We start from the raw sequence: 26,498 nt of genomic DNA on the forward strand, positions 1-26,498 counted from the left end.
ATTAGGCCAAGAATTCATCTCTTCAGACAGGGTCAAGAAGAGAGGAGTTGTGATATATGCTAAAGAAAGGCACAATCCAAGACTGCTTTTTAAGGATGACGAGGGAAGAATTGTTGCGATTGAGATAACTGTACAAGGCCAAAAATATATGATATTGGGAATCTACGGACCAAATGATGGTAAGTCAGAATTTTATTAAAAAAACTCCACGACATGCTGTTAGATTATCTGGATTATAAACTGATATTTATGGGAGATTTTAATGGGGCAGTTTCCACTTTGATGGACAGGTCACAAAGGACAAAAATTACAAATGATGGGAAACTCCCCAAGACTTTTTTTTCAATTGGTCGACCATTTGGCACCCCTTCGTTCCGCAGCTGCTCGTGCCTGCGTGAGCAGCCACTGCACGAAATGGTGCTGGGCGGCGGATTCGGGAGTCTTTGCAAGCTACAAAGACTCCCGAATCCGCTGCCCGGGCTCCCTTGGCGGAGCGCAAGTTGGGGCAGGGAGAGGGACGGGCCCGCCCCTCTCCATGCCCCGGCTCCGCAAGCCAGCCAGCAGCGGAGCTTGGCAAAGAGGCAAGGGGCGGGCCAGCGAGGAGGGGGTGGCACCCCACCTTGCTGGCCCGCCCCTTGCCTCCATGCCGAGCTCCGCCGCTGGAAGGGGGGGCTATTTTCGGCGCTGCCGGGGCGGAGCCGCAAGGGCCGGCCAGCGAGGGGGGTTGACACCCCTCCTTGCTGGCCGCCCCTGCGGCCCCACCCCGGCAGTGCCAAAAATAGCCTAAAAAGAATATTAAAAAAAAATTTTTTTTTTTTTTTGTGCCACACCAATTTTTTATTGATTCAAAATACATTGGAAAACAAATAGAAACAAAAACTAGCAGTGCTTGATTTTGGAAAGATATCTATCCATCATCTATAGATCTATCTTCTGCAATTTTTTAAAAAAATACTTTTTTTGGTGCTAACGCAGGTTTTGACTGTAACTGAGCCTGATATTTCAATATCAGTCCTATGTGTGCCAGGTTGGCAATTCTCCCATGCCAAAGTTCAAAAGGTGTGCATTTAGATCCCTTGGTTGGCAAACTATTGTAGAGTTATACTGCAGTACTTGCTACATCCGCCCTCAGCTTCAGGGGTAGGGATGCATGTTTTATCTGGAGGTCGAAGGGGACAAAATGTGACCAAGGGGTGGAGGAGTATGGTGCAGAGGATGAAAAACCTATTGGTGAACTTAGGATCCTGATGAATAGTGGACAGGTTCATGGACATAGAGCAGCTCCCTTTCATGTGAGAAACCTCTTTATTTAAAAAGTAAATACCAGAAGCCAGATTTATTTTCTTACTTAATACGTTACACCCTGCTGGACTTAATACAGATATAGTCTATAACTGTTTTTTATAATCCAGATCTTGTCTCTTCTCCCCCTTTGCTCTTTTGAGTCTGACGCATATTCTATGTACATTCCTGATCTTTAAGTTTGAAACATTTTAAATTTTCAATTTAACTAACAGTATTTTTGTTTGTCCCTTTAAGGGTTTTCCAGAAAAATCTAAATTGGTAACACCTGTGACTCTTGGTTGAATACCTATATATAGTTATCCTTACATTGTATGTTTGTTCTACCCTCTATATTCCTGTTGTTCTGTGTTTGCGCATTCACTTTGAGTGGTATGTATAACAGTATTTATTTTGTGGGTTGATAACATACATTTGGGTTAAGAAACTGATTATGTACTTCTTTATAACATACAGCGTATTTGTTGCTGATGAAGCCTAATTATGGCGAATCAAGGACTGTAATCCGGGTAACCTTGTCCTTCTTTGTTTGACGTTTTCTTCGTGGCAACTTCAACTCTTCTTTTGGAGTGGCAATACTACAGAGTCACTTCTTTGTTTGACGTTTTCTTCGTGGCAACTTCACCTGTATCTTTTGGAGTGGCGAAACTACAGAGTCATCGCCAGCCTCTACAACCTGCGTCATGCTCCACAATATCTATCACACCCCTCTGTGGCAACGTTCATGTTGCAGACTGGCAAGACTATAATTATTACATCTATGCTTGACTTTTGTCTGCCTTGGGACCTTGATCTGTTTTATGTGGATCTCGTGATACATATTGACACATGTTGATGTCATATATTTACAGTTGAATAGTTGTACCCATCTATTATTATGTTTGAGTTCTATATTATATCTGTTATATGTACAATTGATGAAAATTGAGATTACTTTAGCAGCCGGTTACGATCTTTGTGTGTTTGGTATAACGTCAGTTGTGACCTTGGTTCTTTTGGGTGTTAATACCAGGAGGAGGAAGGCAGTGTTTAGAGGACTCTCTAATTCTTATCGGAGCTTCCTTGCCTGCCTGAGATCGAAAACACCATGTGGCAACCCAAAGGCTGCAGTCTCAAACAACTGAACTATGACTTGGATAAAGGATTGGATGGAGTTAAAAAATACTGAAATATTAGATTTGGAGGGAGCTGGTGTTGATTTTGGATGGCATTGGTACCTAATGGAAGAAAAACAAAGAATGCAAAGCAATTTTATGAATAATGTTATAAGAAAGTCCCTCTATAAAATATGGAAGAAATACTGGGGAATATTAGAGGCTGAGCCCAAAATCCTATGGTGGACATCACCTCTGGAAATCAAGGGGGTAAAAAGACGGAATATGGAAAATAATTGGCCATCATATAAAAATCTATTAGAGGAAAATGAGGGGAAATTAAAATTAAAAGATTATAAAAGATCTTATTTGAGCAGCTGGTTGCAGCATTTCCAAATCAATCAGAGGTTTCAAAAAGATAGGAAAACAGGATTCAAGAAAGAAATTTCCAAATTGGATGAAATATTATTAGGAGGAAATAAGAAAGATGTAAAAAATTATATAATTTATTATTGGAATGGGAAACAAAGGAGGAGCGAATAAAAGAAACAATGATAAAATGGGGACAAGATTTGGGGGAAATAATTATGTTTAAAAATGGGAAAATTTATGGCGAAGAGATATTAAATTTACACTGAATTATGTATTAAAAGAGAATATAATGAAAATGCAATATAGATGGCACTTGACGCCAGCTAAATTAGCAAAAATGTATAAAGGGACAAGTAACGAATGTTGGAGATGCCACAAAGAAATTGGCATGTATATACATATATGGTGGCATTGCAAAAATATGAAGGGATTTTGGGAAATGATCTATAAAGAATTAAAGAAGATTCTTAAATATTATTTTATTATTAAAAGCACAATTTCAAGCAGTACCAATGAGACAAAAACATGGAAGGTGCCTAAAGAACCAGGGTGGCTATCTAAAGATCTTTTAACTGATTCAAGATTTAAAAGGGATATGTACAAAAAATGGAAAAGGGGGGAAATCACCAGAGAGGAATTCAAACAAATAGCCAGCACATGTAGAGACAAAGTCAGAAAAGCTAAAGCACAGAATGAACTCAGGCTTGCTAGAGAGGTTAAAAGCAATAAAAATGGCTTTTATGGGTATGTCTGTAGCAAAAGGAAGAACAAGGAAACAGTGGGGTCACTTAGAGGAGAAGATGGTGAAATGCGAACAGGGGACAGAGAAAGGACAGAACTCCTCAATGCCTTCTTTGCCTCAGTCTTCTCCAAAAAAGAAAACAATGCCCAACTGGAATAATATGGAGTAGATGATCCAGCAGGGGAAACACAGCCCAGAAAGGTAAGGAGGTAGTACAAGAATACTTGGCTAGTTTAGATGTATTCAAGTCTCCAGGCCCAGATGAACTACATCCAAGAATATTAAAAGAACTGGCAGAGGTGATTTCAGAACCACTGGCAATAATCTTTGAGAATTCCTGGAGAACAGGTGAAGTCCAAGCAGACTGGGAGAGGGCAAATGTCCCTATTTTCAAAAAGGGGAAAAGAGAAGACCCAAACAATTACCGCCCAGTCAGCCTGATATCAATACCAGGAAAGATTCTAGAGCAGATCATTAAGCAAACGGTCTGTGAGCGCCTAGAAAGGAACGCTGTGATCACTAAAAGTCGGCATGGGTTTGTGAAAGAGAAGTCATGTCAGACCAATCTGATCTCATTTTTTGACAGAATTACAAGCCTGGTAAATGAAGGGAAGGCTGTGGATGTAGCCTATCTTGATTTCAGCAAGGCCTTTGACAAGGTGCCCCATGATATTCTTGTAAAGAAGCTGGTAAAATGTGGGCTAGACAATGCTACCATTCAGTGGATTTGTAACTGGCTGATTGACTGAACCCAAAGGGTACTCATTAACGGCTCTTCTTCATCCTGGAGAGAAGTGACTAGTGGGGTGCCACAGGGTTCTGTCTTGGGGCCAGTCTTATTCAACATCTTTATCAATGACTTGGATGATGAGCTTGAGGGCATCCTGATCAAGTTTGCAGATGACACCAAATTGGGAGGGGTGGCTAATACCCCAGAGGACAGGATCACACTTCAAAATGACCTTAACAGATTAGAGAATTGGTCCAAAGCAAACAAGATGAATTTTAACAGGGAGAAATGTAAAGTACTACACTTGGGCAAAAAAATAAAATAAAATAAATGAAAGGCACAAATACAAGATGGGTGACACCTGGCTTGAGAGCCGTACATGTTGAAAGGGTCTAGGAGTCTTGGTAGACCATAAACCTGACATGAGTCAACAGTGTGATGCAGCAGCTAAAAAAGCCAATGCAATTCTGGGCTGCATCAATAGGAGTATAGCATCTAGTTCAAGGGAAGTAATAGTACCACTGTATTCCGCTCTGGTCGGACCTCACCTGGAATACTGTGTCCAGTTCTGGTCACCACAGTTCAAGAAGGATACTGACAAGCTGGAACGTGTCCAGAGGATGGCAACAAAAATGGTCAAAGGCCATTAGCAAAAAAAGTTTAAGGGGTGATATGATAGCCATGTTCAAATATATAAAAGGATGTCATATAGAGGAGGGTGAAAGGTTGTTTTCTGATGCTCCAGAGAAGCGGACACGGGGCAATGGATTCAGACTACAAGAAAGAAGATTCCACCTAAACATTAGGAGTGTGGTGGAGTCTCCTACTTTGGAGGTCTTTAAGCGGAGGCTTGACAGCCATCTGTCAGGAATGCTTTGATAGTGTTTCCTGCTTGGCAGGGGGTTGGACTGGATGGCCCTTGTGGTCTCTTCCAACTATGATTCTATGATTCTAAAGTTTTTGCATTGTTGTGGTCAAATTTGTTTTGTGTGTGTGTGTAATGTGAAGTTGATTTTCTTATTGTTATCATTTTTTTTGTACGCTGCAAAGTTATCAATAAAAAAAATGAAATACATTCTTTCCCTCAAATAATTCTGATCACTGTGTTTTACCCCTCACAGAATTACAATTGCCAACAACCCTTGAGAAACTTCAATGCCCAGAATTCTTTGAGGGAGAAAATGTGCTTTAAATTTATATTGTGTACACATCACAATTTGGTAGACAAGTCACTTAGTCCCAGCTTTCTCCACTAATGTGAGTTGTATTGCATTTTCTATTTTAAGTGTAGTACTGTAATTGTAAAAAAATATGTAAATCTGTACATGAAAAACAACAACAACTGAACTATCCCTAGATCTGACGGCACGTACATGGGCCCCTCCTGTTGAACCAAAATGAGCCACAGCAACGTGTGGCCAGGTCTGATAATAAACATATAAACCTACTGAAGGCTCAATAATTCTTATCGGCGCTTGCTTGCCCGCCTGAGATCGTAACACCATGTGGCAACCCCAAGGCTGCTGTCTCTAACAAACTGAACTATCCCTAGATCTGACTGCATGTACACTGGCCTCTCCTGTTGAACCATTAATGGGCAATATCGGACTTGACTAGACGCAGAGGGAAGCTCAGTTACCTGCTTGTGAATGGGGGAATATTTCAACAAGTGATTGAAGTGAATAGAACAGGGCTGGGACTGTGGGAAACAGAACAGAGCAGAATATGATCACAAGCACCCCAACTAGAGGACATGGGGCACTGACCCCTAGAGTTAAAGTAGGGGGTGGAGATTTTTCTTCCTCTGTCAGGGGTGGGGTTACTTCTGAAGTGCGAAGGGTGTGTGCCATGACCTCTTCCTCCTTGTCCATCTCATCAGAAAGAGGTGAAAACCTGACAGATGAAACTAATGGATTATGCAGAGTTGGATAAAATGACGGGAAGAATTCAAAACCGGCAGGACCAGGAATTCCTGAAGGATTGGACTAAGTTTGAAAAATATTTGAAAGACAATTGTGAGCAACAAATCACGTTAATAGGCTTGCAGGAAGTTTTATAAAGTTAATTTTAGGATATATTATGGAAGTAAATTTGGAAGGTGATAATACTTGTTGAAGTAGAAAGTAACAGTGAGGTGGGAAATACAGTAAAAAAATGGTGAATTTGAAAATCCTGACATAGGGTTTTTGGAAGTCAAAAACATGTATAATAGATGAATGTTAATGCATATTTAAAAGAATGTATGTAAAGTTTAATGAAAATTATTTTTTTTAAAAAAAAAGAGAGAGAGAGAAAGAAAGAGGTGAAAACCAGCACATCATCCTGTCCTGGGAGGTCCCTCGTGGCTCTCCCACCCATTAGCTGCTGGGAAGAAGAATGACTTTTGTGGGTCCCTTTGAGATCCAGGAGAAGGACCTGGTGTGGCCAGTTTTCAGGGCTCTTTCCAGGAAAGGCTGAACCCATCATTCACAAGTGGATAAAGGAGATACCCACAATCTCCCACTCCCCAGGCCAAGTCAACTACTGTCCTCCCAGTATCCAAATACACCGAGGCTGGCTAGACATTGTTCTCTTAATGGTTTTGAGTCTGGCACTCTAGAGTCAGGAAGGTGAGCATTAAAACCTATGCAGTTGGGCAGATGAGTGAGGTGGGTATCTGACCACACGCTCAAGGGATTATGGCTGGCCTCAAGTGCCCCTTCTGGTGGCCATTTCTGTCTGAGCAAAGCAATGTTGGAATTTTGAAAATCCACCACAGGAGTGATTTTATATGAATTTCTAAACCTTTCCCCACACCCACCACATATGCAGAGGTTTGATTTCTGTTTATATATCTTGGCTAACTTAACTGGCCTTAAATACGACCTATGGAATATCTTTACTCTCTTGCGTGATTTAACCCTTCCATGGACTCACTCTCTTTCTCTCCCCCACCAAAAGATACGGAAGACCAGAGCACCCCACAGATTCCTGCCAGAGGAAATGGGAGGATCCATCGCGAGGGGAGCCAGACCTGCCTGTGTTTGCCTGGGAAGCAGAAGCAGAACTGGTGCCGCTACCTGACTTGCATTGCAGGATCCTGGTGCAAGTCAGAAGGGGTCTCTCCCACATAGCAGAGAGCGAAAGAGGGGTACAACTGCTTTACACTGAGATCCACCCCTCCCACCTCATTAGCAACGCTCGTTCAAACACCAGCCCCTATTTTTAACAGGCGCTTGTAATGACGACACTCGACTACCTTTTAGGGTTGTTGTAAATTAATTTTCCAAGCCCAAACGCGTGTAATAAGTCCGGTTTACATTGCAGGGCTGTTGTAATGGGTTACAGGTAGGTAGCCGTGTTGGTATGCCATAGTCAAATCAAAATAATAATTAAAAAAAAAATCCTTCCAGTAGCACCTTAGAGACCAACCAGGTTTGTTCTTGGTATGAGCTTTTGTGTGGATGCACACTTCTTCAGATACACAGAAACAAATGTCACCAGACCCTTATATATAGTGAAAGGGTGGGGAGGGGTATTACTCAGAAGGGTGGTGGGAATGGCTGTTTGGCCGATAGGTGTGGTATACCAGTTCACGATTGTGAGATGGCTAAAAATAGCTGTATCATGTATAATGAGATAAGAATCCAATACAGTATCTCAATTCAGACCAGGTCTTTCCATGGTTTTAAGTTTGGTAATAAGTTGCAATTGTTGTAACGGGGACACTCCACGCCATCGCCCTGCCTCCCCCACGTTGTGAAATGGGTATGGAAATGAACGGAGCGCCCCCTCTCCCAGCAAGGGATTAAAAGAGGCAAAGGGGGAATTGTAAGCTGTGACTCCTTTGTGCCCCGGAGGACTTTTTCGGAGGTTGTGGGGATGGGGGGGGTCTCTTTTCCTGCCGTCTCCGGGGATCGAACCTGGGACCTTCTCAGGAAAGAGACAGCCTAACGGAGCTTGTTTGGAAGGAGGAGAATTTGTGTGTTCTGGGAGGGAGGGGCCACCCATTCCTCCCCAAGGGTCAGTGAGCTCCGCTTCCTAGAGAGGCAGGAAGATTTGGAGGAGGGGGGAGAGCCGTGGTTGGAGGGGAGGGAGGGGCCGCCATTCACATTCCCGGAAGAGGTGCGCGTGTGCAGAGGAGGAGGGAAAAGAGGTGCAAACATTATTTTGGGTGGGGGGAGATTTGGGGTTGTGGGGAGGGGGAGAAGGACGTGCTTTTCCTCCCCCTGAATCTGCAACCAGGCCAGCTGGGAAGGGAAGGCAGGCTTTTGGGCGAGGGGGGGGGGATGAAAGGAAAGTAGGGCAGTGCTCCCCCTCCCCCTTCTTTCTGTGGATCAGTCGAGCGGGGGAGGGGCTGGTTTAGGAACTGCTCATTTAGTCCCCAGAGGGGGGGCGCGTCCTTGCAGAGCCCCCAGCCCTTTGTATTGCAGGAAAGGAAATGGGAATAGAATAGCGGACAAAGAGGACAAAGAGGTAGAGCTGCAAAGGGGGGGGAGGGTGAGATGGGCGGGGAGAGAAAGGGGGCAGAGACCCCCGAAGAGAGTTCATGGAAAGGTTAAAGGAGGCGATAGAGACCCCCCCCACCCTGTCTCCCTCCCCACCCGATTGCACATCTGGCGAGGCCCCTCCGAATGGAGCAATTTGGCAAGAAGGGTGAGCCGGCTCTGGACAAAGGAGACCCTCAGGGGCGGAGAGATGCGGGCAGAGGAAGTTAGGGGGCTGAGGGAGGGAGGGAAGCATCACTGGGGGAGAAATCGAAGCCGTCTTGGAGAAAGAGAGAGAGACTTGGGGGCTGCCTGCCTTGACTTCTCCCTCCTGCCCAGGAATCTGCCATGACTTCAAGTCAACCAAGGACAGATCCCCAAACAGGAGCCCGAAAGCACCCACCCTCTCCTCCCTTGAAACTCAGTCCTTGCCCTGCCATAAGTCCCAGATCAGCTGCTGGATCGGGTGCTTGGGGCTGTTATAGGGAGTCCAACCATTGGGGGAAAGAGGAAAGGGAGGATGCTCACTTTATTATTTCCGCCCTTTGAGTCTTTTATCAACTACAGTCTTACCCACATGCCTGTGTTTCTGTGGAGAAACATCTAAAGGGTTCCTACCCAGAGATAACTGTTCCCCACTCCATTCCAGCAGGTTTCCATTATTCACACTATTGTATATCATTTCTCATGTCTTTGAGATTTAAGGGATTCAGAAGATTGCTATGGAAATGGGTGGGGTTGCACACCCACACACCCACACCCCAGCATGTGTATTTATTCTTAAAATTGTTCTTGTTCTTGTTCTTGTTAGTTGTTTATTGAATCCCTCCCCAAACATAATACAGACTTTATCCACCTGTGGATTTGTAGTCAGTGGTACATCCAGCCCAATCTGCATCAGTATACCCAAACTTTTCAGGATTACTAACAGCTGGCAACCTCAATTTACAATTCATTGTGCCCTTCAAATGCCATACTGCCCTTTTCACACCCACATAGTCATATTCAGTGGGGGCAATTATTTTCCTACTAAGAATTCCCACAGCATTAGCTAAATCAGGTCTACAAGTGGTTTGTTGTTGTTGTTGTTCAGTCGTTCAGTCGTGTCCGACTCTTCGTGACCCCATGGACCAGAGCACGCCAGGCACGCCTATCCTTCACTGCCTCTCGCAGTTTGGCCAAACTCATGCTAGTAGCTTCGAGAACACTGTCCAACCATCTCATCCTCTGTCGTCCCCTTCTCCTTGTGCCCTCCATCTTTCCCAACATCAGGGTCTTTTCTAGGGAGTCTTCTCTTCTCATGAGGTGGCCAAAGTACTGGAGCCTCAACTTCAGGATCTGTCCTTCTAGTGAGCACTCAGGGCTGATTTCTTTGAGAATGGATAGGTTTGATCTTCTTGCAGTCCATGGGACTCTCAAGAGTCTCCTCCAGCACCATAATTCAAAAGCATCAATTCTACGGCGATCAGCCTTCTTTATGGTCCAGCTCTCACTTGCGTACATTACTACTGGGAAAACCATAGCTTTAACTATACGGACCTTTGTTGGCAAGGTGATGTCTTTGCTTTTTAAGATGCTGTCTAGGTTTGTCATTGCTTTTCTCCCAAGAAGCAGGCGTCTTCTAATTTCGTGACTGCTGTCACCATCTGCAGTGATCATGGAACCCAAGAAAGTGAAATCTCTCACTGCCTCCATTTCTTCCCCTTCTATTTGCCAGGAGGTGATGGGACCAGTGGCCATGATCTTAGGTTTTTTTATGTTGAGCTTCAGACCATATTTTGCGCTCTCTTCTTTCACCCTCATTAAAAGGTTCTTTAATTCTTTCTCACTTTCTGCCATCAAGGTAGTATCATCAGCATATCTGAGATTGTTGATATTTTTTCCGGCAATCTTAATTCCGGCTCGGGATTCATCCAGTCCAGCCTTTCGCATGATGAATTCTGCATATAAGTTAAATAAGCAGGGAGACAATATACAGCCTTGTCGTACTCCTTTCCCAATTTTGAACCAATCAGTTGTTCCATATCCAGTTCTAACTGTAGCTTCTTGTCCCACATAGAGATTTCTCAGGAGACAAATGAGGTGATCCGGCACTCCCATTTCTTTAAGAACCTGCCATAGTTTGCTGTGGTCGACACAGTCAAATGCTTTTGTGTAGTCAATGAAGCAGAAGTAGATGTTTTTCTGGAAGTGGTAACAAGAGACAAAAGTCTACCAATTGCTGACCTGTATTCCATGTTGTCAGGCAATTGCTTCAAATCCTGCCAATTCTTTAAGAAGTCAGTAGCCATGGGCATTGCAACTGGGTGTGCATCTTGCATTTGCAAATTCTGGATAAGGTCATGAATCTTTTCCATGACCACATAGAATACAGGTCTCATGCTTTTCCTTGATGAAATCCACGGTCTCACTCTTCCTTGAAGAAATAGGCAACATGATACTTCCAGAAACCATCAAGAAATATTAGTATGTACCAGTACCTGTTCTTCTGTAGTGAGGGAACAGTCATAGGTCCATTGCAGACTATGTCAAGCACTTTGGTGCTTCTCCACTCTGTGCAAGGAGGAAATGAAGGTTTTACAGTTTTCTGAGTAACACAGCTTATGCACTTTACTGCTGCTGTGCTGCTGTTTGATACCTGCAGTCCCCTTGCAAGTTTGCTTCTCTGTAGGTCCTGAATGGTGTTGCTGTCCCCGTGTCCCAACCTTCTATGTCCACCACATCTTTCCGGTTTAAGGGTGACACCTTAGCACTGATTCTCTGACAGATCAACCTCATATATGCCATTTTTTAGATTGGCTTGAACATACACCTCAACATTCTTAGTCAAATTATATCTTCCATTCCCAAATGTTATGTGGAAACCTTTGCTCTCCAAACGACACAGTAAGCATGTTACAACTGAGTTGTGCAATATACAAAACTTTCTCAACAGTAGTTTCCAGAGCTTCATTGTTCCCATTCAATTTTAAAGTCACAGAACATGCACCTTTAGCTTCAACAACATTCCCGCCTGCGATTTCAATGTGAGATTCTGCAATATCATTAATGTCATTAAAATATTCCATTTTATACAAAAAAATGGCTGAAAGCTCCTGAATTTAAAATCCACTTATTACATTTATTCTCATGATTCTGAACAGTCAAATTCTTTTCTTATAATAGCAAAGTGCGTTCAGATCTCCCCTTCTCTTCCTTCTCTTGTTTATAAGGTGTGGTTATTTGCACTGTGGCCTTTTGTTTTGTTACAATTAAAGCACACAATTTTTCTCGGTGTGTCTCTGGCCTTTGCAGTCTGTTTAGACGCATAATTAGTGTCTCCATACATGTGCTCTAAATCCTTTAAGATTTGAGACGCATCATCTCTTGCAGTCAATCATGGATAACTGCTCATCATGGAGCCCATCTAAAATGATGATTCTGGCTTTGCTATTCTTCAGCTTCCATGCTCTAATCTTGGCTAAATCCTCTTCATTAGAGGCAGTAGGCTTAGGATTTTCAGTACAGTGGTACCTCGGGTTACAGACTCTGCTAACCCGGAAGTAGTACCTCGAGATAAGAACTCAGGATGAGAACAGAAATGGTGCAGCAGCAGCAGTGGGAGGCCCCATTAGTTAAGTGGTACCTCAGGTTAAGAATGGTTTCAGGTTAGGAATGGACCTCTGGAACGAATTATGGTAAGCTGCTTTCCTTCTGCATCCCCAGCTCTCTCCATGCAATGCAAGGCTGACAGATGGAGGTCCAACCCCAAGAACATTCTCTTACCTGAGCACTCCTTCAGCCAACCACAAGTACCAAGCCTTGTCACTAGACTTATAGATGGGTCTCCCAAAATAGACAGTATGCACCTCCTGAGGCCAAAGGGACTGTGCAGGTGATTAATAAAGATCTGGAGGTCGAAGGGGACAAAATGTGACCAAGGGGTGGAGGAGTATTGTGCAGAGGATGAAGAACTTCATGGTGAACTTAGGACCCTGATGAACAGTGGACAGATTCATGGACATAGAACAGCTCCCTTTCCTGTGAGAAACCTCTTTATTTAAAAAGTAAATACCACAGTTCAACCGCATTCTAAGATAATGCTACCTCATTAACAATGATTAAGGGTTATGAAAGGTTGATGAGGTGTTAGCATTATTTGACATTATTCCATTTCCCAAAAAATTGGAACATATGGAGGACAAGAGAGAATGTATGAGATGTTAAAATAAGAGCAGGTGCTGATTGGTGTGTGTAATATTCCTTTCTTCTCTTCATAGAAAACAAATAGGATTTCCTCCCCTCTTCGCCCTCCAAAGCAGACAACAGAGAAGGCAGTCAGAATTCTCTGGGGCCATGTCCAATGCATATAAAAAAGACACCATTTAAATGCATGGAGTGTGGAAAGAGAAAGGAGAAACAATTTGAAAGTATGGAGTGTGGGAAGAGCTTCAGTCAGAGTGGAGACCTTAAAATTCATCAACGGAGTCACACAGGAGAGAAAGCATTTAAATGCATGGAATGTGGAAAGAGCTTCACTGAGAGTGCAAAACTTAGAATTCATCAACGGAGTCACACGGGGGAGAAACCATTTAAATGCATGGAGTGTGGAAAGAGCTTCCGTCAGAGTGGACAGCTTAGAATTCATCAACGGAGTCACACAGGGGAGAAACCATTTAAATGCATTGAATGTGAAAAGAGCTTCACTGAGAGTGGAAAACTTAGAATTCATCTACGGACTCACACGGGGGAGAAACCATTTAAATGTGTGGAATGTGGAAAGAGCTTCCGTCAGAGTGCACACCTGAGAATTCATCAACGGACTCACACGGGGGAGAAACCTTTTAAATGCATGGAATATGAAAAGAGCTTCAGTCAGAGTGGAGACCTTAGAATTCATCAATGGACTCTCGCGGGGGAGAAACCATTTAAATGTATGGAGTGTGGAAAGAGCTACAATCGGAGTGGACACTTTAGAATTCATCAACGGAGTCACACGGGGGAGAAACCATTTAAATGTATGGAGTGTGGAAAGAGCTTTACTGATAGTGGAACACTTATAATTCATAAACGGACTCACACAGGCGAGAAACCATTTAAATGTATGGAGTGTGGAAAGAGCTACAGTTGGAGTGGACACCTTAGAATTCACCAACGGACTCACACCGGGGAGAAACCATTTTACTGTATGGAGTGTGGAAAGAGCTTCACTGATACTGGAACACTTAGAATTCATCAACGGACTCACACAGGTGTGAAACCATTTAAATGTATGGAGTGTGGAAAGAGCTACAGTCAGAGTGGACACCTTAGAAACCATCAACGGACTCACACGGGGGAGAAACCATTTCAATGCATGGAGTGTGGAAAGAGCTTTAGTCAGAGTGGATACCTTAGAATTCATCAACGGACTCACACGGGGGAGAAACCATTTCAATGCATGGAGTGTGGAATGAGCTTCAGTCAGAGTGGAGTCCTTAGAATTCATCAACGGACTCACACGGGGGAGAAACCATTTAAATGCATGGAATGTGGAAAGAGCTTCAGTCAAAGTGGAGTCCTTAGAACTCATCAACGGATTCACACGGGGGAGAAACCATTTCAATGCATGGAGTGTGGAAAGAGCTTCAGTCAGAGTGGACATCTTACCAAACATCAACAAACCCATACAGGGGAGAAACCATATAAGTGCTAGGGAAGTGGATAGAGGTATGTTAAGAGCTGTAAGAGTGGAAACTCTACAAGCCATCAAGTAACTCAAAGAAGACAAACGATTTAAATAGGAGGAGTGTGGAATCTGTTTTGGTTATTATGGAATGCTTTCCAAAACATCTACCGACTTCCATGGGGTGGAACTATTTAGAGTGCAGAATATGTTTATCTCCAAGTTGACACTTTCCCTCACATCAGTAACAGGAAATCTATCTTAAATGCATGCAGCGTATGTGAGCTTTTGTTGTTTGTATGTAACGTTGTCAAGACATCTATTTGAAGTAATGAAGGTAACATTTCACAACAGTAGGCATAATACAGTGGTGCCCCGCAAGACGAAGGCATTCGTCTAGCGTAGGGGTGGCCAACTCCCAAGAGACTGTGATCTACTTTCAGAATTAAAACCTGGCAGTGATCTACCCCTGTTTTTTTTGGTTCAGCTCAAAGTTGTTGATCTTTATTGGGATGAGGAATGCCCCATTTTTAGGGGTTTGGCTCAAAGTTGTTGAGCTTATTTAGAGAGGGTGACCTTTTTGGGGGGGCTGCCCCAATACTTTTCTTACGGGGGACAACAGAAACTTTTAGAGATTTCTTTGGAGAGAGTTGCATAAAAGCACTCACAAATCTGTACGCTGCACAAACTCCTTTACCCACTCCTTTTACCTACCTATCAAGATTTCTTAAAAAATACATGCCTTCATCCATTGTTAGTGTGACACCTGCATCACCAACTGTTTGATATCAGGCGAGTACTGTGTCAGGGCCAGCTTCAGGGAATCGTTAAGGTGCTCATCTCTCATGTTTGAACGTTGCAGGTGGGTAGCCGTGTTGGTCTGCCATAGTCAAAACAAAATCGAAAATTCTTTCTAGTAGCACCTTAGAGACCAACTGAGTTTGTTCCTGGTATGAGCTTTCGTGTGCATGCACACTTCTTCAGATACACTGAAACAGAAGTCACCAGATCCTTAAATATATATATATTTAAGGATCTGGTGACTTCTGTTTCAGTGTATCTGAAGAAGTGTGCATGCACACGAAAGCTCATACCAGGAACAAACTCAGTTGGTCTCTAAGGTGCTACTAGAAAGAATTTTTGATTTTGTTTGAACGTTGCTTACTCTTCGTCATTTTTAAATATGAAAATGCAGATTCACACAAATAAGTAGAACCAAAACATGAGTGTAAAATTTCGCTGCATCTTCTCAAATTTTGAAATTTCTGTCTAGGCACAAATTTCCAAAATGATTATTCTTCTGCACGGGCCCTCAGAAAAATGTCATTTTTCAGAGTTAATATCTCATTTTCAAGAGTTGTTTTGCACAATGAGTAATTTGTACTGATAATGACTACAATTTTTTAAATGTCCAAATCAGATATGAATGGAAATGACATGTACTCTACAATTAATTCATTTTTTTAAAGTTGCCAAATCTTTTTTCTAACTCCAGAATAACAGAATCAATTTCGGCCACATACCATATTTTTTGCTCCATAAGGTGCACCTGACCGTAAGATGCAACTAGTTTTCAGAGGAGGAAAACAAGGAAAAAAAGTATTCTGAATCAAATGTTGTACTAACTAAACTATTTAATAAACTACCAGTATATCAGAATAATATTTCAACAATGTAAAGTGAACAGCAGTCAACAGTGGCATTAAGAACCACCATCACTGTCATTAACAAATGAGGAGAGACTTTATCCCCTAGTAAGGGGGGGCAGACAATAAATATGTGAGCTTCCCACGTCGAGTCCCTTAGCTCTAAGGACAGTATGGTTTGGACCTACACAATTATTTTAATAAAGGCAAAAGAAGTGGGACTTTCTTCTTTTTTTGTTCATTACAGAGAGCTCTGGGGGCTTTCATATGAGGGAGCAATGAGGGAGAAATCTGATTCAATTTCCATTTAAAGTCAAACCTACCTACCTACCAGTAATTCACACCTTCCCCAAATGTTCATCTTGCTGCTGCTGCTGCTGCTGCCTCCTCCTCCTGAGTAGTAATAAATGCTACCGTACTTTCACAGAGGGAAGACTGGGGAGTGCGGTGGGGGAGGGGAGGGAGGGAGGCTTGGGAAGGAAGCTTCAGCTTCCATCCTAAGCCTCTGCAGGGATCGCTGGGAGGTGCCAGCCAGCCATCTGGCAGGCGTGCAGGGAAAGTGGAGGCAAAGGGACAGGAGCCTTTTACACGGGTAAGAAATCTTTGCCGGCAAGAGGGAGGCGGGACCAGCCTGCGCAACACACACTCACACACAGCGTGTCCAGCTCTGGAGCTTTCCCAGTAATTGCCCATTGTTATTGAGATTTTGGGAGTGGGAGAAAGATAAGAGTTGGAGAGCTTTTTATAAGGGGAGAGCTTTATTCCCCTTTTAGGCTGCTGTTCACTAAGGAACCCAAGATCTACCCGCGATCTACCAGGAACTTCCTCGCGACAGGTAGATCGCGATCGACCTGTTGGCCACTCCTGGTCTAGCGGGTGGCTGCCCCGCTAGACGAAAAAGTCTATGGGGCTGCCTCGCAAGACGAAAAATTGTCGTCTTTTTTTTTCTTCCGTCTAGCGAAAGCGCAGCTGTCATTGCCGCTTCGCTAGACGAAAAAACCGCAATACGAAAAAATTCGTAGAACGAATTATTTTCGTCTTGCGGGGCACCACTGTATAACATTTAATGTACTGTTAGATAGAGGGAGTGTGTGAGTCTGGAGTGTTGCTGCTGAATGAGGATGGACTGAGAGTGAGCTGGTTTTGGTGTTTGGTGGAGGGAGTTGGAAATGTTTGTATCCGGGAATGGAGAGTTGCACAAAGTGGAGCTGAGACTGGGAGTGTTACTTTGGTTGGTTAGATTAATATTATAGGAGCAGCAGCATTATTCCCAGTGTTATAATTGCAATAATGGAATCATGAAGACACAGAAAGGTCATATTGAAACCCTCAACTTTTCTTTTGATTTATAGATATATTGTGCATAGATATGTTTGGTGGCAGGAGCAATAAAAGGGTTATTTAGTGGCATAACCAGGAAAGGCTCTGTTCCTAGCTGCATGTCTTGCCTGAGGAGGGAAGGGGGCACATGGAAGAAGGGGCCGTTCCAGAGCACCTCAAAGCAATGTGCTGGGGTGGGGGGCACAATGACATTAGTGAATATAATGTGGATGGAGGTTCAGGCAGGTCCCAAACAGGGAGTGCCAAGGGTCAACTTCCTCCAAATCCACCAGCTGCCCCAAGGCAGGAGCCACCTCTGGGCCCTGAGGGTGGAAAGCCTCCCTCCAGCTTTGCAACTGGACATGCTCCTGCTTGGCAGGGGGTTGGACTGGATGGCCCTTGTGGTCTCTTCCAACTCTATGATTCTGTGATTCCTAGAAAGTCCTGCCAGCAGAGCTTCTAACCTTGCCTCTTTTCTTTTCTTTTCTTTTCTTTTCTTTTCTTTTCTTTTCTTTTCTTTTCTTTTCTTTTCTCCTCTCTTGGAAGCGGAGCTCATTGATGCAGGGGGAGGAATGAGTGGTAAAAAGGGATTCTTCCCCCACCCCTCCTCCCAGAAAACCTAATTTTCCTTCCCTCCTTTTTTATTTAAAATTTATAAGATTTTTCAATTTAAGACACAAATCATTACATGGTTAAATTTTTCATACTCCCCCCTCTCCCACCGAGGAGAGCAAATATCAAAAAAATCCTCTCACAGAGGCACATATAATATCATTTCACATTTAACCCATCATTTGGCATAAATCATTGCTAAAGTCCTGGCCCTTTTCCTGGGCCAGGTATTCCTAATCTTTTCACATGGGGCACTGACCCCTATAGTTAAAGTAGGGGGTGGAGATTTTACTTTTTATTATTATTAATTTTTTTGAAATTTTCCAATTAAAAGCACAAATTATTACATGGTTAAACTTTTCATACTCCCCCCTCTCCCACCGAGGGGAGCAAAATATCCAAACCCCCCTCTCACAGGAGTACATAAAATCATTTCGCTTTTAACCCCCTACTTTACAAAAATAATTGCTTAACTCCAACCCCCTTCCTGGGCCAGGTATTCATACATCTTACAATTTCATCTTTTAAATAGACTTCCTCTGATCCCCCCCCCCCCGCTGACCTCATAGTAATACATAATTCCCAGTTTTCCTCTCATCTTCTAATCTATTTTAAACCACATTTCTTTCCTCCTTAACACTTTTATAAACATTAATATTCCACAATTAATTACTAACATTTCTTCACTACCTCAGCCTCATTATACTTCTGCACTTTCCTAATTCCTCAACCAATTTTAACTGTTCTAACCACATTCTCAAAACTACACCCCTTTTCTTACCCCCTTCCTTCCTTTCGGCCTCAAAAATTTTGGCTAATATTTTTAACATTGTCCATTGTCGCAGTGTCCGCATCCATTTGTCAAAACCACATATGTGTAAAATACCTTATAATGAGTCCAATATTTTTATCCTACCCCAACCCTTTCAAAGAACCCGACTCACAAATCAAAAATTGCTGGTTCTTGTTCCTGTTTGTCTTCTTGCAGCCTTGTAGCATTCTCACAGTGAAGTGGCGTAGCCCTAAGTAATTGCACTTGTTTATCTTCCTCCTGAACCATGACTTTCGCATTGCCCATTTCTTTTTGCACACAGACTTCAATTGGTATTTCTTCTTTAAACTTTTCTTCTTCCTTTTGCACTGGTGTTAAATCCTCCGGACTGTCCTTAATCTCAGGTCCTTTATTCTGTGCAATCACTTCCATTCTTTCAGCCAGCTGTCCCAAGCGTTCCATTCCCCCAGCTAACTGCTGCAAGAGTTCCAAAGTTTTTTCCTGAAATTCCGGTGACCATTTTCGCTTTGCCATGCTCAAGGTCGAAAAATAGCTTTCCAGTCAAAACAACTTATTTCCTTTCTGCGTACAGCGCCAGTTTGCTTTGTTCTTGCCAAGCTTTTCGAGACCCCCAGAAAGAAGGCGTACAGTATATATTTTCCAAACCAAATCCAATCAGATCGAATCTCAAATCCAAGTTCCCTTTTACAGGGAAAACAATTACAGAAGACTTCTTTGTTTCAAAACTTTGACAGCAGCTTCGGTTACAATGTAACACTGTCTCTTACTGTATCAACTGTCAGGGACCGACCTCCGTTTTTGGAGTCCCTTCCAAGCCGAATTTTAAAGAAATTTTTATTTGATGAAATGGGTACTTACAGAATGGAAGCAGGGGCGTAGCAAGGGGACGGAGGGGGCGGGCCTCCCGTAGCGCCCGGGGGGGTGACACTCGGGGTGGAGCCCCGCCCCCCGCAATCCCCGCCTCCAGCCAGTGGCGAAAAAAGCCGCTGAAAGAGGGGGCTTTCCCTCTTTCAGCGGCTTTTTCCGCCGCTCCGCTCCCTGAGCAGAGCCCGCAGGGAAAGGAGAGGGGCGGGCCAGTGAGGGGAATGACACCCCCTCACTGGCCCAACCCCTCTCCTTTCCCCGGGACGGCTCGCTCAGGGAGCGCAGCGGGAGAGGGGCGGGCCAGCTGGCCCGGGCAGAGGCGTCGCTCCATGCACATCCGTCATGACGTCATGTGCACGGAGCGACGCCCCGCCCCCATGGGTGCCGCTTGGCTTGCGGCCCCCGGCAGTCCAGCAGCTAGCTACGCCCCTGTATGGAAGTGGTCTGCTCCACAGTGCCCCAGCCTTCAACCCCGCTCGATCGCGGCAGCCCTTACTAGGGCTTACCGGCAAGTAGGGGAGGCTTTCCAGGCACCCGCTGGATCCAAGCCTCCAGGACTCACTACCTGGAGTTTTTCAGGGGGTTGCAGCGCAGTTGCGACTCCCCCTCCCACCGCAACGACGGAGAAACCTCAGAGCAGAGGTTTCTCCTGACTGTACAGCTTGGCGCCCCAACTGGAAGTCGGGGGTGGAGATTTCCATCCAAAAAGTCTTGCTGAGGGCCACACTTCTGGGACCAGGATGGAATCTGTCCCCACCCTTTGTAACATGCAGCTGGGCTCACTTGCCAGAGCCACCTGGGTGCAACCTACCAGATCCCTGCTTGTGCCTGACGGTGGCCTGCACTGCTTCCTCTGCCAGGGGTGGGGTTACTTCTGAAGTGCGAAGGGTGTGTGTCTTGACCTCTTCCTCCTTGTCCATCTCATCAGAAAGAGGTGAAAACCTGACAGATGAAACTAATGGACTATACAGAGTTGGATAAGATGACGGGAAGAATTCGAAACCGGCAGGACCAGGAATTCCTGAAAGATTGGACTCCTGAAAGTTTGAAAAATATTTGAAAGACAATTGTGAACAACAAATCACGTTAATAGGCTTGCAGGAAATTTTGTAAAGTTCATTTTAGGAAATATTATGGAAGTAAATTTGGAAGGGGAAAATAAATTGTTGAAATAGAAAGTAATAGGGAAGTGGGAAATACAGTAAGAAATTGGTGAATTTGAAAATCCTGACATAGGGTTGTTGGAAGTCAAAAGCATGTATAATAGATGAATGTTAATGAATGTTTAAAAGAATGTATGTAAAGTTTAATAAAAATTATTTTTTTAAAATAAGAGAGAAAGAGGTGAAAACCAGCACATCGTCCTGTCCTGGGAGGTGCCTCGTGGCTCTCCCACCCATTAGCTGCTGGGAAAAAGAGTGACTTTTGTGGGTCCCTTTGAGATCCAGGGGAAGGACCTGGTGTGGCCAGTTTTCAGGGCTCTTTCCAGGAATGGCTGAACCCACCATTCACAAGTGCTGCCTGGTTTAAGATGTCACGGAAAACGGAGACCCTGAGGACAACGTTACCCGTCCACCTGGATCGTCAGGCAAAGACCTGAAGACGTTGCGGAACAAAAAGGAGTCCAGCCGCCACAGAGCAAAGCAAAGCACAAAGTTTATTGCGCAATAGGTTCCAGATAAATCTGAACCCCGAACAAAGGGTGTCCTGGACTTTTAAAAGTTCCCGCGATAGCCCAGAATACATAGCGAAATACATCACAGAAACGTCAGAGATGGGAGGGGAGAGAGGAGGTTACAGTAAAATTTACATAGGGGAAAAACAAGTTTTGCATATCAGGAAGGATGGCAGGAACCGGTGAATGGATCCAGGGTGGGTGTAATACACATTGAAGGTTTCTTCTGCGTCAGGACAATAGAAAGCTCCTAGGAGGATGTCTGCTGCCATGGTAGCTGATGGATGGGTGCTTGACTGGATTATCGGGAGGGGGTATCTCCTCCTGCGGACGTGACTCGCTGCTTAGGGGATTATGAAAGTCACTGAGTGGAGAGTCCAAAAATTATGTAGCATCGAAATAATATACTTCTGATGACCGGAGGATGGCGGGGACCGAGGGGTTGGAAAGGTTATTTTACAAGGAGCAAATAGACACCCGAACCAGGCAAATCGGACACTGCGTTCAGGAGTTGTGGATTTTTACAATAATAAATATTTCGAGCTGTCAAAATTGGGCCACCCAGCGTCTAAATTGTCCATTTGATACATTGTTGCAAGTTATAATTAATAGTTTCCCCAACTGGTTACATTTTGGTTTCGATTCCATTGTTCTCCCAGCGGGGAGCCTGTCAAAACCCACTTAGTGTTCAGTCAAGCGTGAAGGTGATGATTGAATCATTGTAGCTGACCTGAACGTTCCATTTTGCAGGCTGAGCTGAATGCATGCTCCTGATTGGTGGGTTTCCCGTTCATTGAGAAAATGGAGACCAGCGGAGCGCTGTTTGACAGAAGCGCTTTTCCAGGGGCTTTTCGGAACGCAGATTGGGATTTTGGGGAACCCTTCATCGCGAGGGTTTTATGTGGTGCTTGTGTGACTTGGAAAGTGGAGGGGAATGGCCGGAAAAGGGGGGAGAAAGAATGCCCGCTCATCGTCGGGCTTTTAACGATTTTTACGAGTCCCGCACTCGCTACCGGGGAGGCATAGCGGTGGGGAAGGTGATGGCTGGTAAATTTCCCTATCAGTCCCGCACTTGGAGATAAGATTTGTAATCTGGTTCGCAGAACCACAAATCCTTTTCTCCACACCTACACCTCCGTAACTTGGTACTCACCTTCCCCTAGGTGTCTTAACTGGACGTATTCAGGGAAGGTGGGCTGGCCATGATAGTAAGCCCGGAGGGGAAACATGGAGGAGGAAGGTGGGTTTAAAGGACAGCGGGTCAAAGAACAGCATGGGGTCCAGCAACGAGAGATACAACAAAGCACTAACATGCACAACACTATCACTATGATGACCAGAAAAATACCCTTTAAAAGTTGTTTTGCCCACCCCAGGTTGGGCAACCAGCTCCAAAGATCAAAGTCTGACATTCCTTCATGTTGAATGTCGTGCAAAGTGGAGGTCAGGCGGTGGATGTTGTTCAAATGTCCTGTAATGTTCAGGGTTTGATCTGTCACATATGTGCAACACTCGGAGCCAATCAGAGCACAAGTCCCGCCCTCCGCTGATAATAAAAAGTCCGTAGCAATTCGGTTTTGAATTCCAAGTTGTCTCACCTGTGAGAGTTCGGTGGTCAGCGAATCCGTGATTTGCTCAGCCTCCCGCATGAATTTGAGGAGGACATCGGTGAGCCTCAGGATATCAACGTGGTTTGAACCGGCACCGTATGCTGGGAATAGGGCTCTTCCCCAGGTCTCTCCATTCGCAGCCACATCAGACAGGTCAGAGAGGGCCTGCTCCTCCCGCTTATTCCGCAGTCTCCCAGTAGGCAGGTCTTGGGTGACACGTACTCCTGGGACAATGTACCCTAGGTAGCAGGAGCCAGACATGTGGGGGCTTACCCATCGGTAGGCACGGTGGGCACAGATCCACCACAGTCCGGCTAGGTCAGTCCCGAGTCTGCCAGAGGCGAAGCTGTGGAGGAAGGCGATGTTGGGGCGTGAGGTCTGGCCCACTGGATTGGCACCTACTGCCAGCGCCCAGGCTGATGGAAGGTCAGTAACCAAATGTGATTTTGATTGGGTACTGACAGTCACTTGTCCATTCTCATGGATTTCCAGAGAGGTGTCGCAGGAACTAGTCCCCACTGAGGCACCATCTCCAGAGAAAACACGGCAGAGGGGTCCGTGGGTAGGACCAGTGAGATACAGATACTGGTGGGTAAGGTTTAAGGCAGTGAGGTTCCATGAAGCCACGTTTCCTAGGCGGAGCTGTTCCAGGGTGACTGCAAAGGGAACCAGGGGAAGTCCTTGCCGGAGGTGGCTTGGTGCATGGGCACAAATCCAACAGTTCGGGTATTCTGTCTCCTTGGCCACCTTGCCAAGGAGTTGGATGAAGGAGTTTTGATCCCATGATGAAAGGAAGTCTGGCTCAGGGAGGGAAGTGTCTGCAGCCAGGCGACGTGGAGCAGTTCCGACAGGGTGGAGGGGATCAGTGGTGTTTAAAAGGGAGGCTGTCTTGGCAATTCCTCCACATCGCAGGGGTCCGGTGTGATCCCAAACTGGCGGGTCTGAGGGTAGGACGGGGTGATACCAGCCCTCCAGGTAGTCAGAGCCCCTCCAGTCCTCAGTGGGACCCAGGTCCCATAAGCAACAGAAACGTCTCAGGCAGATACCTTGGATCAGGGGTCTGGAAGGCGGTGGTACCAGGCGGGTACATTGAAACCCAAAAATGAGGTTTTGCGTGGGGGGAGAAGAAGTGTCAGTAAAAGTGTGGGAGCCCCCACCTTGTTGCACTTCAGTCCAATTAGGGCTCTTGGATACCTCTCCATGGCTAAAGAGGAGGTATGAGCCATTGACACAGGTAAGGCGATACCTCCCTTGATCTAGGATGACGGAGGCTGAGCCCAGCCTCCTATAGTCCTTGGAGCGTACGAACAGTTCCCACTGCTGGGTCCCATTCATCTTGGGGACCAGTGAGTGGCGTAACAGAGTCCTGCTTTCGGGGAGACAGAAATCAAAATCCCCAATCCGGTCCGGATTTTGCTTGCCACCCTGTTCCAAAAGGTGAAAGTCCAGGTATTGGTGGTCAGTCATTATTCCAGGGCAGTGTTCAGAGGTCCAAGCGAGGGGCCTGCCCAAGAAAGGGAAAAGGAAGAGTACCGTGACGGAGTTCATTTCTAAGGAGGAGCTGTCAAAGGCAAGCTGTCAAAGGCAAGCTGTCAAAGGCAAGCTGTCAAAGGCAAGCTGTCAAAAGGGCAGCAAGTCTTGGAAACGAACACAGGGAACTGTCAAATAGCTGTCAGAAGCTGTCAAAAGCTGTCAATAGTGGCAAATCCGAAGACACGGAGAGCTGTCAGAAGCTGTCAAAAGCTGTCAATAGTGGCAAATCCGAAAACACGGAGGGCTGTCAAACAGCTGTCAAAAGCTGTCAATAGCGGCAAGTCCGAAAACACGGAGGGCTGTCAAACAGCTGTCAAAAGCTGTCAATAGCGGCAAGTCCGAAAACACGGAGGGCTGTCAAACAGCTGTCAAAAGCTGTCAATAGCGGCAAGTCCGAAAACACGGAGGGCTGTCAAACAGCTGTCAAAAGCTGTCAATAGCGGCAAGTCTGAAAACACAAGCAGGAACGACGCCTCAAGACTTGGGAACGGTGACACAGGGACTGGGGCGCGACGAACAGGAACTGGGGTACGACGAACAGGAACTGGGGTACGATGGACAGGAACTGGGGTACGACGAACAGGAACTGGGGTACGATGGACAGGAACTGGGGTACGACGAACAGGAACTGGGGTATGACGAACAGGAACTGGGGTACGACGAACAGGAACTGGGGTGCGACGCCGGGGTGCGTTGCTAGGGTGCGTTGCTGGGGTGCGTTGCTGGGGTGCGTTGCTAGGGTGCGTTGAGCTATCAATTGCGTTTCAAGCGCAGTCGGATGCCGTCTGGTATGAGTTCTGATGTCCACTCGGTGGCGTCGGGATCCGGTCCAGACTGTAGAGCCCGATCCTGTGGCTCCGAATCAGGTCCGGTCTGTAGAGCCCGATCCTGTGGCTCCGAATCCGGTCCGGTCTGTAGAGCCCGATCCTGTGGCTCCGAATCAGGTCCGGTCTGTAGAGTCCGATCCTGGTCCGGAGGCGAAGTCTGGTGGACCCGATCCTGGTCCCGATCCTGGTCTTGGTCCTGGCCGTCTATGAAAGAATCTGGGGTGGAAGGGGGTTTATCAAAAGTATAGTCCTCTCCCCCACTTTCCTGGTTGTCTTCCGGAGGTTGGGTGAGTTTGCACCTTGTATGGTGTAACCAAGAGTTCTTTTCACCAACCTTAACTGCAGTGAGGGAAACGAGGAGCACTTGGAATGGTCCTTCCCATGAAGGTTGCAGTGGCACTTTCTGGTATACTTTTACTAGAATCCAGTCTCCTGGCTGGAATGAATGTACTGGGGCATCAGCTGGCAGGTTCTGCCCTTCTATTGCCGCATATTGGTGGAGACGTTGTAACTGTTTTTGGAGTTGAATGACATAATTCACTAGTTCCGATTCACCTATTTCCAATTCAGAGAGGGGGAACTGAGTGGTATAAACAGGGGGCGGTCTGCCGAATAAAAGTTCGAAGGGGGACAATTTCAGAGGTCCCGTGGGTGCACTCCTAATATTATGGAGGACTAGAGGTAGTGCATTCACCCACTTCAGTCCGGTTGTCTTACAGATTTTGCCCAGTTGGACCTTTATTTCCTGGTTCATCCTTTCAACTTGCCCCGAAGATTCTGGGTGATATGGTGTATGAAGTTCCCATTTTATGCCTAGGGCTTGTGCCACCTGCTGGACTACCTGAGCAGTGAAATGGCTTCCCCTGTCACTGTCTAATCTGCGGGGAACCCCAAACCTCGGGATGATATCTTGTAAGAGAGCTCTGGCCACTACGGTGGCAGTGGCTCTTTTAGCAGGAAATCCCTCAGTCCAACAAGAGAATTTGTCAATGATTATCAGTGCATGTTTATATCCTTGACACGGGGGGAGGTCGATGAAATCAAGCTGTAGGCTTTCAAAGGGAACAAAAGCCCACGGTCTGGCCCCCGGTGGTCGCCTGGGCTCACGTTTAGGGTTAAAGGTCTGGCATGTTATACAGTTTTTTGTAGCAGTTACCGCGGCTACGGCTGCCCCTGGGGCATACCAGCATCTCTGGATGTAGTTTATGAGTTTCTCCTTTCCCCAGTGGGTCTGCTGATGAACCACCCTCACTACTTTTGGAGTCCAG

General features: G+C 45.4%; 1 pseudogene; it reads left to right on the forward strand.

Moving 5' to 3' along the window:
* Nucleotides 1–13,675: 13,675 nt before the first annotated feature.
* The window catches only part of LOC117042623, a 52,330-nt pseudogene continuing 39,507 nt past the window's right edge, over nucleotides 13,676–26,498 (forward strand).

Source organism: Lacerta agilis, chromosome 2 (assembly GCF_009819535.1).
Source record: "Lacerta agilis isolate rLacAgi1 chromosome 2, rLacAgi1.pri, whole genome shotgun sequence".
Taxonomy (NCBI): domain Eukaryota; kingdom Metazoa; phylum Chordata; class Lepidosauria; order Squamata; family Lacertidae; genus Lacerta; species Lacerta agilis.